At 41.2% G+C, this 17,824-nt stretch overlaps 1 protein-coding gene across 4 annotated transcripts in view; it reads right to left on the bottom strand.

The window, feature by feature from the left end:
* The window catches only part of Sulf1 (sulfatase 1), a 162,613-nt gene extending 149,573 nt beyond the window's left edge, over positions 1–13,040 (bottom strand). For 2 of the 4 annotated variants that reach the window (XM_063257430.1, XM_063257429.1), the window contains exon 1: positions 12,275–12,648. The gene's annotated coding sequence lies outside the window, so the exon portion shown is untranslated. Of the gene's footprint in view, positions 1–12,274; positions 12,650–12,926 lie in introns of those variants that run through there. The other 2 variants (XM_003479936.5, XM_013144054.3) reach the window with 2 other exon arrangements.
* Positions 13,041–17,824: the final 4,784 nt, after the last annotated feature.

Below are 17,824 nucleotides of genomic sequence, written 5' to 3'. Positions count from 1 at the left end.
GCCTGACACAGAAAACAGCATGAACGCACATGTGCTCTGTGGAGGGAGTAAGAGATGTAAATTCCGGGCATGTTGATTCCCTGAGTAAAAAGCAGAAAGTGTACAGAGGAAGAGAGATGGCTACAGGTGAAGGGGCACAGAGGTCCTGAAACGCTAGGACTATTTGGACTGGATGCTGCAGAAAATGGGGAGACAGATCTTTCAGAATAGCAGGATATGATGATATAGTACTAAGGAGATTAGTTTAATGGACATATGTAAGGCGCTTGGAGATAAGAAATGAAATTCAGCTGGGCATGATGGCTCATGCCTGTTATCCCAGCACTCGGGAGGTTGAAGCAGGAGAATCATTGTGAGTTCGAGACCAGCCTGGGCTACAAAGTGAGCTCAAGTCCAGCCAGAATTGTATGAGACCCTATCTTAAAAAGACAGAAAACACAAAACAAAACAGAACAAAAGAAATTAAATTTAAACCACACGTGGTGGCAAACATCTGTAATCCCAGCACTAGGGAAGCTGAGGCAGGCCAATTACTGAGTTCAAGGCTAGCCTGGGCTACACAGTGAGTTCAAGGCCAGCCTGAACTACCTTAAAAAACTAAATAAAAGGCTGGAGATTTAACTCGGCGGCATAAGCACCTGCCTTGCAAGCAGGTGGTCGTGAGTTCGATCCCTGGTACTGGAAAAAAGAAAAAATAAATAAATAAATAAAAATAAAAGAAGAAGAACAACAATAAGAGGAGGAGGAGGAAGAAGAAGGAGGAGAAAAAGAGGAAGAACAAATGAAATTAAGAAACCAGTGTGGTGCTGCTACCTGTGGTTCCAACAATAGAGGAGGCTGAGGTAAGAAGATCCAAAATTTGAGCCCAGCTTGGGCAGCTTCCATGACATGGCAAAACCCTGTCTCAAAACGTACAAAAGGGTGGAGGATATAGCTCAGTGCAAAGCCCTGGATTGAGACCCCAGTACAAAAAAGGTGAGATAAAGTACAAAGCTCAATTTGGCAGCAGGGGGCATGCAGCACTGAATTGAAGCCCTTCCCCCACTCTATTGACCCCTTTAGCTTGCAGGTCTCACTTAGGCTTCTGCTTAGGGAAGGGCAGAAATCGCCAATAAAAGAGAAAAGTCTGGCTGGAGAGAAGGGCAGAATGAAGGCAAAGAGATAATGGGAAGCTCCTAAAAGCTAAGCCAGCTCTCTCAGAATCCCAGAATCAAGTTCTAGGAAACAGGCTTCCAGTTTGTGGTGTTGCTGGTGCCCGCTGCACCACAGCACAGCGCTCTTTCCTAGCTACAGCGTCTCTGCCAGTGCTCAGCAAATCGCATCTCATTGCTGGGAGCACACAGTGTTGTCTAAGTCTTGAAAAGTTATCAAGGGACTACTAAGTCAAGTGCACAGTTTAGTTTGTTCTTTTGCCCACACGAAATAGGGTTTACTTGTCACCAGACACAACACAGCCAGGGCTATTGTAAGCTTCCAAAGAAGACGTGGCTGCGACAGAAGCCATCGTAAGTGTCTTCAATGTCATCACTTTCAGACTTCAATGGGGAATCCACGGTAGATTAGTAGAAAGGAATTTTTATAGCAAATGGTTAATGAGAGTAATGATGGATAAACATGGAGTTTTCTGTATAATTTATTTTTTCTGTCCTAAATCTTTTATTTTCTTTCTTTACTTAGACAGGCTCTTGCTATGTAGGTCAAGCTGGCCTGAACTCTTGCTAATCCTGCCTCAGCTTACGAGTGCTGGAATTGATAAGTGTGTATCAGCATCCAGCACTGTCCTTATTCTTGTGTCAAGAAGACGAGTCTGTGACCGAACATACGGTTCTTCCTACTTGTCTACTTATTTTTATTTTCTTACGAGGTCCACACTTCTCCAGTTCAAGTATTTACACCCTCAAGATAGGCCTAGAAGGTCAGGAGTAAGATTGTGAACTGAAATCCAAATTTAGATGTATGAAATTAAATTCAGAAATAATCCGCTCACATTTCATCATTTCAGTTCCAGACGGAGACGTATGTCTACTGGGCAGGGTAGTGCATGCCTGTTATCTCAGTACTCTGGCAGGCTGAGGCATGAGGAGCCCAAATTTGAGGCCAGCCTGGGAAAGGAGATTTAGTGAGGCCTGGCTAAAATAAATTTAAAAACTTGAAGATACAGCTCAGTCTGAAGGCTCTAGGTTCAATTCCCAGTACACACACACACACACACACACACACACACACACACACGCTCAGTGACACAGCTTACTGAGTGCTGAATGAAGAGACCTAGTGTTAAGCTGGTGATCTAAGCCCAACTTTTGTTCCTACTGCAAATTATGTTTATTGATCTAAGCGAGGCACTTATGTATTATGTCCAGAGCACGGCAGACTCAACAAGTCGGCTGCCAGCCGTTAATGGCTTTCAAATAATCTTGCTCATGTCAGTCAGATCCTCAGGCCTGGCAATTGTGAGAAACAGATTACAGGTGCTGGGCTTTGGCTGGCACTTCTCTCGCAGGAACCAGAGAATATGGTTCAGAACATTCACTGGGGTGAAAGCACAGGCCAAAGTCTTCATTAAAAACTTGAATGGAACCCACGTCCCTTTCGGGGAACCAAATACTGTTGAATCTCCACAGATGAAGCGATTCCTACACATTTTCTGCAACAGAACTATTTCCAATTCTGCAGCTGACTGATTTAAGCTCTCTATTCACCCAAGCACATGGCCCCCCACATACAGTGGCAGAATATGAAATGGCAAACACAGTTGTCTCCTTCTGATAAATCCACACCTCATCCGGAAACTGGCCACTGAGTTAGAGTACTGAACTAAAGAATGGATCCTCTATTTCCTAGAAATGATGTGGTGGAGATTTAAAAAAAAAAAAAAAAAAAGGACAAAGCAAGAGATGATAGAAGAGAAAGCCAGGGGAGTGGAGAAAGCCTTCCCAAATCTTAAAATTGAGAATGGTTGGCCTGAGAAGAGGTAGACCTGTGATCAGAATGATTGAGTGCAGTACCCAAGGCCAGGAGATCTTGTCTGTGTGTTACTGCACCAGTTCAATGGTTACATATTGTATACACGTGTCAAAATGTCACTGCATACTGCTTGACTATATACCATTATCATGTGACAATTTAAAATTTTTTTAATGATGGTTTTTTAAAAATAGTTTTTAGAGTGAAGGGAGTGTATTTATCACTTGTAAAATATGTCATTCATTCATTCTGTAAGAGGATGTCCATCAACCTCTTCCAAGATAAAATCTGAGATTACAAGCTGAGGCAATTTAAATATTCCATCTCTCCTTGGCTTTAGATTTCCTTTTAGAATTTATGTCTCTCTCTACCAAACTATCTATAGCTGAAGGAAAAGAATTATGGGTGTTCCACAAAAGCAGCTTATTGTTTTGATTTGAAAAATTCATAGCATCCTCAAAGTTAGATGCGTTAGACTTTTACTTGGCCGACCATTATTTTTAAATCTGAGAAAATATCCTTTTTATTTAAGGAGGTGTATGTCTTATTAAAAAAAAGTTGTGTACTCTGTCCAATGTTTACCAGTGATCTGAAAATTATATTTTATCTGTTTCAGTTATATTATTAAACACTGGCACACATTTATATTTATCCATGTTCCCATTACAGGCTTTCCCCACATGTAGTCCGTAACCAGTGAACATTCACTGTATAATGAGCACTGTCACTGTGGAGCTTTGTAATGCTACCAAATGAAACCTGTCCTCGGTCATCTCCTTAAGGGGAGAGTCACCATCCCGCTGTGTCCTGGGCTTGCTGGCAATTCAGTGTCATCTTTGCCCCTTCATTTGACTTAATTTTGTTATGCATTTCTTCTATTCTTTTCTCATGCCCAACACATCAACAGGAATAAACTCTTTTTTAAAATTTAGACTTTGGAGCTGGGCTTGGTGGCACACAGAAGGCTGAGGCAGGAGGACTGTGAGTTTGAGGTCAGCCATGGTATGTAGTTAAGACTCTCAAAAAATAAAAAAAAGATTGGGCTTTAGGAATCTTCCCAATTCCTCTCTCTCTGTCTCTCTGCCTCTCTATGTCTTTCTGTTCCCTTCCTTTTTGAAAATGACACTCTACAATCTGATCTGATCTAGCTATGACCCGAAATCTTTATAGAAGAGAAGACCATGAAATAGAGAGAAGGGAAGGTTGGAACTTTCCTTTCTCTTGTTTTCTTTCTTTTCTTCAATCATTCTTCCCCATCCTTTCTTCCTTTTTGCTCTGCCTAAGTGACTCCATTTATTGTACATTCACACTGTGTTTTTGCAAGTCCTCTATTAAAAAAAAACGTGGATAGCCTCATTCTAGCACCCAGCTAGAAACAGCTCTTTTTCCCAGGGTGGAAAGAAAGATGTAGCTGGCTTGGCAGTTAACATCCCCACAGTGGTAAATAAATTGTTTGATACCTTGAGGTTTGGAAGGGATGAAGATGAAGGCCTGCTCTGATGCATCTCTGGCTCCCCCTTTCAATGCAAAGTGGGCCCAGCTCAGGATCCAGCTCCTCCTAGGGGCCTCCGTTAACACCCCTTTTATCTAATCAGTACTAATAACTGATGCTTAAACACAAAATTCTTTGCATGTCTACTGAAAAATTCTTGTATGCATGTCTTCCTCTCACAGATAACCTGGATCTGCCTTTGGGACAGGGACCGTGCCCTGTGTTGTTTTGTGTTCTTGTCTGCATTAGAAGGAAGTCATAGGGTAAAGGCACACACATGGGAAGTTCTCAGTTCAGGCACAGCTGGCTCTGGCCTGTGCTCTTTGACTGATTCTGTGTGGCCGGAACCTTCGCTGGTCTGTAGAACCCTAGAGATGCTGCGAGTAAGTGGAGCCTTAGGGTACTTGGTACCGAGCACCTTCCCCAAATCTCCTTCACTAATTGCAGACATCACATATGCAAAGGAATCTGACAGCTTGCATGAAACCTCTGATGTGCTGTGGGAAAAATATTCACAGCACCTTCCTGTCTCTCTCCAGCATGGAGCTCTCAAAAGAGAAAAAGGAGGACATGAATTGCAGGGGCCTCGCTTTTCTGGGATGCCCTGCTTGCAAGGTGAAAGTTAAAAGCTGGAGTTTCAAGAAACTCTGGGGTACCACGGAGCACATTTGTTTACGGGAACATTCTCCCCAGGAGAAGATTGATTGCTAGCAGGCCAAGGTTAAGGAGGAGGCGTCGTGTGGCAGGAAGTCTATTTAGAGAACATTACATTGTAGAAAATTGATTTGGGTGCCAAGCCATATTAGTAGTATGAGTCTGAAGATAATATCCACAGGTGCGTGCTTCAAATGTAACACTGATAAACACACACTCTGAATGCAGTGAATCTTTTTTTTGCCCACCATGACTCTGGTATAGCTAATACCTTGTAAGAGACTAACCTTGATTAATTTTAAATTAATATGGCAGGCCAGGTGTAGTGGTGCATGCCTGTAATCCCAACACTGGAGAGGCTGAAACAGGAAGATGACCATAAGTTCAAGGCCAGCCTGAACTACATGGTGAAACCCTGTCTCAAAAACACACACACACACACACACAAAACGAATACAAAATTAATGTGGCATGGGTGACCTATGAGTTAAAACATAATACCCCAAAACTAGACAACAGACAAGCTTGCCACAATTCAGGTTGCTATTTTGATTATTAAGGATTTGTTACTATAGCTTATATAGTAGGGAAGACACCTAGATCAAGTAATTTTGGGCTTTTTCACCAAAGAAATGCAGAAGGAACTTCATGTGCTCTTGAAAGAATCTTGTTTCGGGCTTTCTTTATATTCTAGGACATGGAAAAGTTCCTATATTAGCAGTCCTATCTGCAGATAGAAGACACCATAGAACACAGTAATTTTTCAAAAACTAGTTAATTCTGGCAACAAAACTAGTAGTATCTCAATATATAAAAAAAAGCAGAATTACATGTAGATCAATGGGTATCTACATCAGTCAATTTCTTAGTGAGAGAAAACCCAGTTACTATCATTTTATACCAAAAAAGACATCTTTTTTGAGTCAGGGTCTCACTATGTAGTTCAGCCTCGCCTTGAGCTCACTATGTAGCCCACACTGGCCTTAAACTTGGCAGTGATCCTCCTGCCTCAGCTTTCGAAGTGTTGAGATTACAGGCATGCACCACCATGCCCAGTAAGACAAGTCTTTTTAAAATGATGTGTTTCTCCTACAAAAGTGTCTAGGCTTGCTTATACATTTATTATCCAGGTAAGCTTTAGGATCTTTTTTATTTTACATTCAACAAGAGTCATCTTCACTCTTGCCAATTCTCAAACTTTGCTCCTTTCACCAATTCCTAATCTCACTTTAGAATTTGATTAGCATCCCTTGAAATTTGTAGATTATTTATGAGATATTCAACCTTTGACAATTAAGACTCTTCGTTCAGAAACAGTGTGACTTTCATTTTTACATCGTAGAAGTTTATCAGCAGCCTTATCCTCTAAGTTAAAAGGTGGTTATATCTGACTCCCTTAGACTCACATTTTAGAAGTAGTTCTGTGATCTGGAGTTTTTTACTTTGAAAATACTGTGGAAAGCTATGCTGGATGAGGTGGTGCACACCTGCTATCCCAGGACTCAGGAGGCTGAGGCAGGTGGATTGCTGTGAGTTTGAGATCAACTTGGGCTACATAATAAGTTCAAGCCTGGCCTGAACCACATGGAGAGATCTTGTCTCAAAAAAGAAAAAAAAAAAAAAAAAAAAAAAAAAAAACCACCTCTGTGCTTTAATTAGCGAAGTTTTAGTACACTGTTATACACAACTATATGGTCTGTGTATTTTGAGGACAAAGTAGACTGGCTTGGCTGCTCTGGCTGAGGGTGAAATTATGTACTGTTAGTGCTAATACATGTCTGAAAGTTCTGTATCCATTTTGGCTGGTAAGATTGAAGTGTGCAGAAACAGCACTCCATGCCCCATCCTGGGCAGTACCAGTGACATATATAGCAGGTGCAGATCAGATGATCAGGTCCAGAAGAAATATCCTTGGATCTATTCTAAGACTGATGATGGAAACTCAAGTGACCAGTGTCTAAGAACATATTTCCCAAATGACATTATGTGCTTTGGTAAGGAATTGCTGGACTGAGATGTAGCTCAGTGGTATGGTGCTTGGCCAGAATGTGCAAGGCTCTGAGTTCAATCCCCAGTACCTCAAAAAATTGCTTAGTCTGTTGTCCTAGTGGGGAAAAGGTTACTGCAGGTTTAGTGGTTAGTGGTGGGTGCAGACTCTCAGGACAGGCAGGACTCAAAATGACAGCTTTTAGCTTGTGTGCTTTGGAGGTGACCAATGGCAAAGGTTCTAAGCCTCTTTTGTCTTGCCTAAATGGTGTCCAGTTTTGCCATTCAATTCTAGAAGCTTGACTTTCCACAGTGTTTTGTCAAGGTAATATTTCTTCCCAAGCAGTGTGCTAGGAGGAGGGAAGAGGAGCTCATGGCTCTAGGTGAATCTACCTCCCTGCTGGGGTCCACCGACTGACTCTCTGTTCCCCTACAGCACTATTGGCCATCCCTGCTCTTCGTTATCCTTAGCCCAAGAGCCATAGCACTGCTCCTCCCTGCCAGGAGTATCACTGGGGGCAACTGCCCTTCCAGATCTATTAACACAAATTCCTTTTCCCTCACCTGGTTCCCCTTCCTTTGGAGGCAGAAGAAAATCTTAGTGGAAAATACAGCTGACTTAACCAAGATGAATTCATGCCTGTATCCTAGATCTGTATCAACATATACACCTGCCAACCTTCTCTGTCCCCCATTTCCTGGACATCCAATATTGGACATTCACTAACCTAGGTTTCCCTGTTTTCTTCACAACTTCTCAGCCATGCATCCTTATCACATTTTATACAGAGGAGGAAGAGAGGCCCACAGAGCTAGTGAGGTGTCATCTCCAGATTAAAACACAGGTCTTTTTGGACCTACAGCTTGTACTCTACTGCACCAAACTTATATTTAGCATTTTATATCTTAGAGGGCAGCCAAGAGAGAGAACTTCTGTCATTGTCACAGAAAGCCAAAATAAATGGGGGATTTTTCATATAATACTTCAACCTAATTTTGAACAATAATTTCAAGTTCTGTTTAAGTGACATTTTCTCTATGGTTTTTAAAAATAAAACCAACTGAATGTCATCATTTTTTCCTTACCTCTTGTGGACAGGACAGAAGCTACAAGCACTGGTTAAGGTTTGAGCAGAGTAACTCCAGCAAGGAAAGAGCCCTGACTGTTTGAATTAGTCAAACACATTTACTAGTGTCTTCCTGTGGCATGGAAAGGTACCAGGTTAGTCCCTGTCACTGTACTTTAAGAGTCAAGGGATAAAAAAGCCAATCATAATGAAATATAAAAATATATAAGGTAATTGTGCTAAGAGTAATCCATACACGACTAAAGACCAGCATCGAGAGAAGAAAAACATGGTTAGAAGAGAAGCAGCAGGAGAGGTTTTAGGAGGAGGTGGGAACTACAGCTAGAACTCTGAAAGATGCATAAATGGATGAGGATGAATCAGGAGGTACATTCCACACACAGGCCTTTGCATCCAGAATCAGAGGGAACCACGTATATGAGGACAAGTGTAATTTATAGACAAGAAACTAGAAAGCTAAGAGGTTGAGGTCAAGAGAAAAGATCTGGCAGAAGGAGACATAATCTGGCCACCTTGGCTGGAGGCGAGTGTAGATTCCTGAAGTCATAGATTTTGGAAGGAAAGCTAGGGCCAAATACCGGAGCCAGCAAACTGACTGGAAGCCTGAACTTTGTCCTGTAGGAGTGAGGTCCCACGTGGTAGCTGGCAAACAAGAAATGCTCTGAGGGAAGTGGGGATTTAAGAAAGCTCAGGGCACAAGTGGTGGCCAGAGGCGGGAGATGTGGGCTCTATGGTACAGCACAGTGCGGCTCAGTGGTACAGCACGGGCTTAGTGTGCATGAGGAGGAGGAGAGGAAGAAGAGGAGGAACAGAAGGAAAAGAGAAAGAAAAGAAATAGAGGCAAAGAGAATCAGCTAGGAAGCTGCGGTGATGACCTACGCAGTGGACCACTGTGAAAGTGAACTGAAAATGTTTTAAATAAGAAACATATTTCAGGACCAATTTTTTCCACTAAAACATTTTTTTCTTTTGAGTTTTTTTGTTTTTTCATGGCTCTAACCTAAAATACAGGTGAATTTACCACATGGCCGTAAATTTAATTTTATACATGTGTCTGTTTTACCCAATGTCTGTAAAGATGATGATAAAAATAATAATCTATTTAGAGTCAGCTTATAAAAAGGTTAATCGCCTTAAATTTCCTCCTTGCAGTACATACAAAAATACTGCAAACAGAGAAAAGAACCAGATGCCCTAACCTGACCCCTTTGTTGGCCTCTTCCACATGGCAATGACTGGAGAAATCTCAATACTGTATATACCTCTGTATCAGAAATCCCGCTTTATGGATTTAAAGAATAAATGTGTTTAAATCTAAAACAGAAGAACCATTTCTCTATCTATTCCTAGAGGGATTCATAATTGGGAAAGGAAATAAAGTGTCCCACTTTCTGTAGGTCTCAACTGTGATCATGGACGTGCCCATGACAATCTGGTATCACACAAATTTCCTTAAGAAGGAAACAGAGGAACTCTTGGAGTTCTTCAATGAAGGTCACACTAGAGATCTGCCATATGTCTGTCAATACCAGGATTTACGTTAATATTCTCCTCCCAACCATAAAAATGAGTTTTGCAAACTTCATGAGTCAGATTTTCAGATCATCTTAAAATTCATCATCTTAAAACATGACTAGAGAGAAGGATGCAGCCACCATGAAGAGACCGTCTTCCCACCCCAAACCCAGCTTCCTGTCCCTGGAAGAAAGACAGGGAAGGAGAGAGGGAGGGAGGGAGGGGTACTCGTGTGTTCAAACACTTTTACAGCTGTTAGGGTACTGATGGGAACTTCATATGTTATCAGCACAGGCACTGTCAGGAAGAAAGCAAATGTCAAACTGAGGTATGTAGGAGTCACCGTAAATAAGTCTCGTGAATGCTTACCATCTGGAATGGGAGATTTAGACTTGGACCAGAACCTGAGATTATCCTGTGGGCACTGTCTTTTAAGCAAGCTCAGTTCACAGAACAAAACAAAAACTTTCCTTCTTGAAAGTGTGGTTTTGTTATATTTCAACGTTTCTTTTTTTTTTTTTTTTTTTCCCTTCTTGTCTCATCCTTTGCACAACTGATTTGGAGAATTTTCCCATATTGTCAAAACCCTGCACAGGCAGCTTGCGATGAGTCTACAGCTGCAGGGACAGGAGCTGGTGGGCCTTCACTTTTGAACTGCACCTTGCCTTTGTTAGGATGCCATGACACTGCATCTCATGTGCGGAACTTGGCCTGTGAGCAGGGGCTTTGTGTTCGCTGAAATGTTTCTACAGTGGTGAAATTGGCATGGGTAGCTAGCACCTTGCCTACTCCATGCTGCCCAAATCATGATCCTGACAACACAATATATTAGTTTGCCTTTCTGCCTTTTTAAAAACTCCAGTTCCATTGTAAAGCCAAAATGGAATGACTGGAATTCCAAAGCTTCTGAACTAAGTCCTATTTTGGTTATGTAATATTGGGAATCAGATAATACTCAGTCGGAATAATCGCTTGGTTATTTATGAGGCTATTTTCTCACTGGAGAAGATTTTTCAGACTATAACCAGAGAACATTCTGAGTAGCAACTAAACATTATACTAAAATATTGTTTTAATTTTAACTTTTTTAAAAAGAAGATTGAAGAGAAATCAACTATGACTAATTATATATATCTGATATATCATATATATATAATATATATATACATATATATCACAACTTGAAACATGAAGTCTCTTTCTGCAGTTGAATACTGAAATCAGAAAGCACTATCAATCCTGTTATTCAGTTTACCAAACAGCTCTTACTTCAGAATAACTTAATACAGTGTCATTCACAGAACATCTCACCTGCAAAGGCTGAGGGCCGTGTCGGGTTTCTCTGCCAAGTGTGCAAGTCCAGGAAAAGCAAGAATTCTTGCTACGCCACAGGTAAGTGCACACTGTGCAGAAAAGTAATCCAGTCTCTTAGATGGCAAAGGAAGTAACTCAAGGCTCAGCTATCCTGCTCAAAAATTTGAAAAATGAAAATTTCACTTTTTGATCCCTGTAAAAACAGGGCATCTGTTTTACAGGCCTGTTTGTACCTCAAACTAAGCAGCACAAATAAACCTGCTTGCTACACTTTCTGTTCGGTTTCATCTCGGTGGGTGCCCTGGCCAGAGTGTTGCTCACGCAGAGGATGACAGCTCATTTTGTGCTGTTCAGGCACCGGATGACCATTACTTTCCAATGACTAATTTATAATTAAAACTTTTTTATTTGTTTGTTTATAACCCAGGCTGAACATCCATTTACATTTAATTAACACTTCAGATAGCTTGTTTAAAACCTATAAATGTAGTGACTCTAATGATCCATTGCAGATATGCTACTTTAGTTTTTCATGACTACTTGTAAAACTTTCACAGACAGATCTGCAAATGAATTAACTCCATCTGCTCCCCCTGCAGCTGCAAGAGAGCTATGTTAAAGAGCATTTTCCTCTTTCCTTCTCTTCTGCTTTTCTTCCAGCTCCCAGCCTTATTTGCTGGAGTTTTAAAGCTGATTTTTTTTTTTGCTGCTGAGAAGGTAGCCTCTTCTCTTGAGGACTTTTCAAACTTTAGAGCCAATCTGAAGATTTTTTAAAAAACACTTTGCTCCATCATAAATCAGACACAATCTATCTTGCACAAGTCAGTTAACAAAGCATTTCCATCTCTGCCAGGACCTCAGGAATAGACTCTTGAAAGAATTTTTATGAATTGAGTAGTAATAATGGAACAGTTTGACACAATCCTAACTCTGAAAGCTAAACTAAATGCTTTCTTGGCCTCACCCATCTTTTCTGAGCAATTTACACTTACTGTTTTGAGTCTAAAACGGAGACCTGAAAGGTCACAAACACTGCTGCAAAGGACATTTTCTCAGCTACACCTTCAAAAGCAAAGCATGAGAAGCGTTAGTTCTAGAACTACAGCCAAGCATCAAGTTATGTGCACTGTTATCCGTCAGCCGGACAATAGTAGCATTGATAGGACAGCGGCCACTGCCTGTGACAAGTGTGCTGTGCTAGCATTCCATTCAAAAGTACGGTGAAAGAGAGAGAAGCATTCAATGTCTTTTACTTTACCTGAAAAAACTGCTTTCCTTGCGGCTGCTGAAAATGAATCCCTCCTCTTCTCCCGAAAGCAAAGGAGTTGTATTGCTTGCAACTCTCACTTGGAGAGGACCACACAGCTCCAGCGAGGCAGCCTTCCTTCTCTTAATCCCCACTCGAATGTGATGACACACACTAACCCCAACCATCTGTTGAAACACGTCCTCGAGCACTCAGCGCGGTGGTGTGTCAAGACGGGCTGCCCAATCCAATCGCTGGGGCTGGGTGTCTCCTACGGATTGGAGGCTGCGGGCAGGGCTGGAACGGGAGGTCTGAGAACTCCCAGCCAAGTAACCTGAGATTTTCGGAGAGAAAGGACTGCTATAAAAAGAGGAGGAGTGGGAGGTGCTAAAGGGAAGGTAGAGGGAATGAATTATTCTGGTGACCAGTTGTGCGTTACTTTTCACAGCTCCCCGTGTCCCCCGGGGATGCTGAGGACCCTCGGTAGGATGCCCAGAGACACTAACCATCTTTTACAGCCAGTCTATTGAGGGCAATCTTCTCAGCAAGCCACTTTCCCCCCACAGGAGATAAAAGATTCATCCTGTCATGCTGATAAAGTGTTAAATGTGGGAGTCGTTTGCACTGAAATGTGACATCTACATTTTGAAATCTAAACTCCTACCTGCCTTTGATTAGATCGCGGCTGCCTCCAACAGTCTGGGAGCGCGAGTGGGGGCCGCAGCCGGGAGCAGGAACTTGTCTTCTCTGTGCTGCGCTTCCTCGTTGGCTACAGGCTACAGGCTTCACTTCAGAAACAGTCAATGAAAATCACGCTGGCTCCTACTCCTGTAAAATAGCACGCGCTCCCATAGAGAAAGGTGGCTTTTAAAATCACTTGCTGCTTTCACAGACATCGCTTTGTAAAAGCACTTGGTACCAGAGGGCTGCACTCTGTCATTGATTATTTTTATTGGCTTCTAGTTAATTGCACTTATAATGTCTGTATAGCTCGAACAGTTCATTAACAATTTTGCTTTGAAATGTTTTCAATTTTTGGTCATTTCAAAACTTCTCACGTGAAAAAAATGTTCAGCTCTCTGAACTATTTTATAAAACTAATTACGTGGATAGCAGTCTGAACCAGAAAATGGCTATGCTTTTTATAAGTACTTTAAGAAGATATTTGGAAATTAAGTATTAGCAAAATCTTACTGTTTCAAAAATCTTATCAGATATCTAAGGAATTTTGACAATCTTAAAGGGAAAACAGAAATTTTAAGCACAATCAACTCCCTGACAATGTCTGTTGGAAGTCAGTGTTTTAAATATTATGCTTTTTGAATTTTTTCCTTTTAAACTAGAAGGACTGCTTGAGAAAAACAACAAAAACCACCTTAAATTTGCCTAAAGCATTAAAACTTAGACTATCAGTAGGCATCTAATACTTGGAGGAGGAATATTACAAATAACATTATATTTGTATCTAGATACAGTGAGATGACTAGCAGGGTATTTTTTTTTTCTTTTTGGAGAATTTTTATGTGATATATTAAGAAATCTAAATATAAAGCTGGAAATGTGGCTCAGTGGTAGAGCTCTTGCCCACCTTGTGTGAGGCCCTAAATTCAACCCCCCAGTACCAAAATAACAACAATAAAAATAAAAAATGTTCCTGGTAGAATTTTTTGAAGCACAGGATTAGAGCACTATTATTTCACGTGGTGATTTTTTTCTTTCAAAAATTAATATTCGAGGAACAAGGAGGAAAAAAGAGACTTCAACGTTCCTGTCCTGATTCATTTGCTCACTTTCTTCTCAAAATGATTATGAGGTGTCTGTTGCACAATGCAAAGTATATTCACTGAGCCACTACTTCTAATCACCTAAATCCAGAGACATAATCAACACAAGCATTTTCAACAATGGCAAGTGGCAGAACAGGGCTAAACTTCCCTGAGGCACCATAAAATTTTAATAGCTCCAATTATTGTAAAGTAATTTTTTTTTTCTTTTGAGGGAGTGGTTAATCCAACCAGACCCATGTCTGGAAATCTGGATTACCTCAACTGCATAGATTCTGAAGACCCCGGAGACATTGTTAAGGTAGTTTGTATTCTCTTAAACTATAAATTGAGTTACAAAAGTAAAACCTAAGAAACTGTAAAGGTGTTAAATCAATATGTTTTATCAACCCCGTGCTTGTAACTTCTTCCTATAAGACATTTCTCTGACAGGCCTGGCTCTGACCTACATTAGTCTTCAAAATGGTTTTTTAATATGAACATTTTGCTCTACCTCATTAGATCTCAGTGACTACTACTCTTTTATTGATAACTCCAGCCATTTACCCCATTTAATTCTTGCTGGAAAATAAAAAATACAGGTAAGCAGTAGATCATGGCTGTTTGTGCTGATCTTAAGGCTTGCTGTGTGCTGCGAACATGCTACCTTTCAAAAGCGTCATAAAGTGAGGCCACAAAGACACATTTTTCCTTGTTGTTCTAAAATGCTTTTGTTAGGGAAAAATCAACTCAAACCAAAACCTGAAGCTGGTGCTGCAGGATAAGGTCCCAGCCCCCTCCTCTCTAGTAGCCAGCTCTCGTGCTCGGCAGAGCGTCAGTTTAGAAGTTAAGAATTTTCCATTACTTCCCTTCCTTTCTCCTTGCCATCTGCAAACAGTTTATTTTTTAAGAGGGGGGAAAAAAGTGAAATTGACTCTATCTTGGAAGATCTAAACCTAAAGCACAGCTCCTTCTAAAGGAGGATAGCCCGCACTGGAGAGCCAGGATGAGCAGCGTGAGGCTGCACGCAGAGGGAACAGTTTCATCACAGGAATTAAGTGAGGACGGCCCCAAAACGAAAGATTAATCATAGGTAATGGTGATATTGAAGAATGGCCCCTCCGATTCTGCTCCTACAGTTAAAATGTCCCTTTACTTATTAGCTCCAATTAGTTTCCATGGTAACCGACCAGCCCTTGTAAACCGGCACTCTGAGCTTCACTCATCTTTGTCTAGACTGAGCTCGCCACCCCTCTTGCTCCACAGATGGCAGCGGGGCTGAGTGTGTATCTGTAGCCGTATCTTTCTCGCGCACGTAACTGGCACATAAGTGCCCACGCTCATTTTTCTGCTAGCACAATGATGACCAAGGGGGAATGGCAGCCGCATCCGATCCCCCTGCCACCGCGTGTGCATCTGCTGCCACGCTCCTTTTTCCCTCTTTTGGTTATTGTTTCTTCCAGTCTTATTCTATTATCAGCTGTTTGCTGCCTGTAATTTCTTTTCAGAGACGCCAATACAGTCTAATAAAAACCTCATTAAATGGAAACACCTATCAGCCCTGGAGAAAGCCCTAAATGATCCCTTTTTGTTGAAAGAATCATTAAAGAGAAAAAGAAAAGCCACTTGTTTGTCATGCTTGAAAAAAAGAGAACAAAGCCAACATCAAGGTTTACCAAGCCAACGGGCTAGGATGAAGGTTTAATGCAGTCGAGATGTGCTGATTCTTCCCCTCCTGTGCTGCCAGTTGGCCTAGAATCTCAACTGGAGCACAGGGAACAAAGACCAGGGAGGCTGGGAGAGCCGGCTGGGCTCACAGGGAGCTGGGGGATCTGCAGCCTCTTAGCACTGTGCCCAGGTGTGCCTGCTAGAGTCTTGGAAGTTAGGAGGTGTGCCCAGGGCGACTAAGAGGGCAGCAGGGGACAGCCTTCTGCAAATGACTGAGAATTCAACAAGTTGCAGCTTTTCCTCAATTGCACGGACTTGGTTTCATCTTATACAACTAACATTAATTCAGTATTACTGCGAGGTAAACAGTGCCTTGCTTAGAAACATTAAGAAGATGTCAGTTGTCTTAGAAGCCCGTCTTTTATGATGACCAGGTTTAACCTGGTGAAAGTAAATCAGCATGGGCTCTGCTACTCTCATTTTTCTAGCAGCAGTTTTCTTATGAATAAAATGATGGAATAAGTTTGCCCCAATTCTGAGAGAATGTCTTTTCTGTTTCTTTTTTTTTTTTTTTTTTGAGACAAGGCCTTACTATGTAGTCCAGGCTGGCCTCAAACTCACAGCCATTCTCCCGCCTCAGTCTCCCTAGTGCTGGGATTACAGGCATGCACCACTGCACCCAGATGGAATGTTTTATTATTAAAATAGTTTCTGAGGTTGGCTTCATAGGTCATCCATTTGTAATCCAATTATTAGAAACAGAAAAGAAAAAAGTTCTGATCATTGAAAAAGGTTCTATCGTACTATAGAATATGGGAACTGTGGAGACCCTTATGCTGATTCTTTATTTCAGTGGCAACACTCGTTAGATTTTTTTTTCCCTTTAAGCAAATGACAAGTACTATTTAAAGTCCCTTGATGCTAGAAACATGTTAAACAACTAGTGCATTGCCAGTCATATCATAAAGCACCTACAGACATGCAATAAATGTTGAAAGTTGGAACATCCTGCACATCTACGTTATGGAGAGCTACATGGCTTCAAACATTCTCTTATTCTCCTTCAACTCAAGTTTATTGCTCTATTTATATTGGGCCACATCGTTCTCAAAAAGAGAGAAAATCATCGATTGTTGAACAAATTCACACACTGTAGAACAAGCACTGGGCTTGCTCATGTTCGCAGTGCCTGTGGCTCAGCCATCAGGAGGACAGTGCAGAAGTGCTGTGAGCTTCTCACCGGACAGTGGGGTCATCGTGAGACAGTCCTCTGGGACACACAGGCCCGATGCGGGCTGAAGGAAGAGTTGGGAGGATGAAGTAGAGTGGAAAAATCTTAGGGCAGAAGAGACCATTATGCGGAATAATTTAATCCAAGATACTAGATTCAATAGAACTATGGCTCTGTGATACAAAAGAATTTTAGAAATCAATTTTAAATCTTATTTGTGGAAATCGGAGTTTGGAACTTGGGGTTTTAGTCCTCCTTAGAGCAGATAATCAAGTTTATGAGACATAATAGCAGAAGGTATAGATATCAAATAAGAGGCAAATGTGAATTTTATTTCAGCAATACAAATGTGGGTTTTGTGAGCTGTGTTTGGAGGAAGGGTTGGGAGTAGCTGAGATGGAGAGCACGTTAAGTTGAAGTCAAGTGCAGTGTTTTTCCTTTGTAATACGGACATTTCCTAACAAAGGTGGATGAACCAAACTGAGAAGTTAGACACAGCGTGGCCTTCATACATGTCCAGACAGTGTGAGATAGTTTTTCTTTTGGGAGGAATAATTGCCAAACAGTAATCTCCTTTTTTTAGAGATGAAAAAATAAGGCCCATGAAAGTAAAAGGGCAGAGTCTGAGTCACTGGTAGAACTGGGAATACACTCCAGACTCACCCTATTAGCTCATATGTTTTTCTCTAGATAACCACATGTGAGTTTTCAAGAAATAAAATTCAAAACTTCTTTTAAAGTAGAGTAATTAGGTATTATTGCTGCTACATTACAAAATTTGAGAAGTCTGTGAATTTAGATGTACAAAATACCTTTAGTTATGTGATATTTCTTCTTAAACTATGAGAGTGATTAAAAGAGGTAAGAATTATTAGGTATGTGCAATCATAGATACCAAAG

Source organism: Cavia porcellus, unplaced genomic scaffold, assembly GCF_034190915.1.
Source record: "Cavia porcellus strain 051 isolate PalLab524CR breed Dunkin Hartley unplaced genomic scaffold, mCavPor4.1 scaffold_10, whole genome shotgun sequence".
Classification (NCBI taxonomy): Eukaryota; Metazoa; Chordata; class Mammalia; order Rodentia; family Caviidae; genus Cavia; species Cavia porcellus.
Note: the sequence above shows the minus strand (reverse complement) of the source record. Positions and strands in the feature narration are given on the sequence as shown.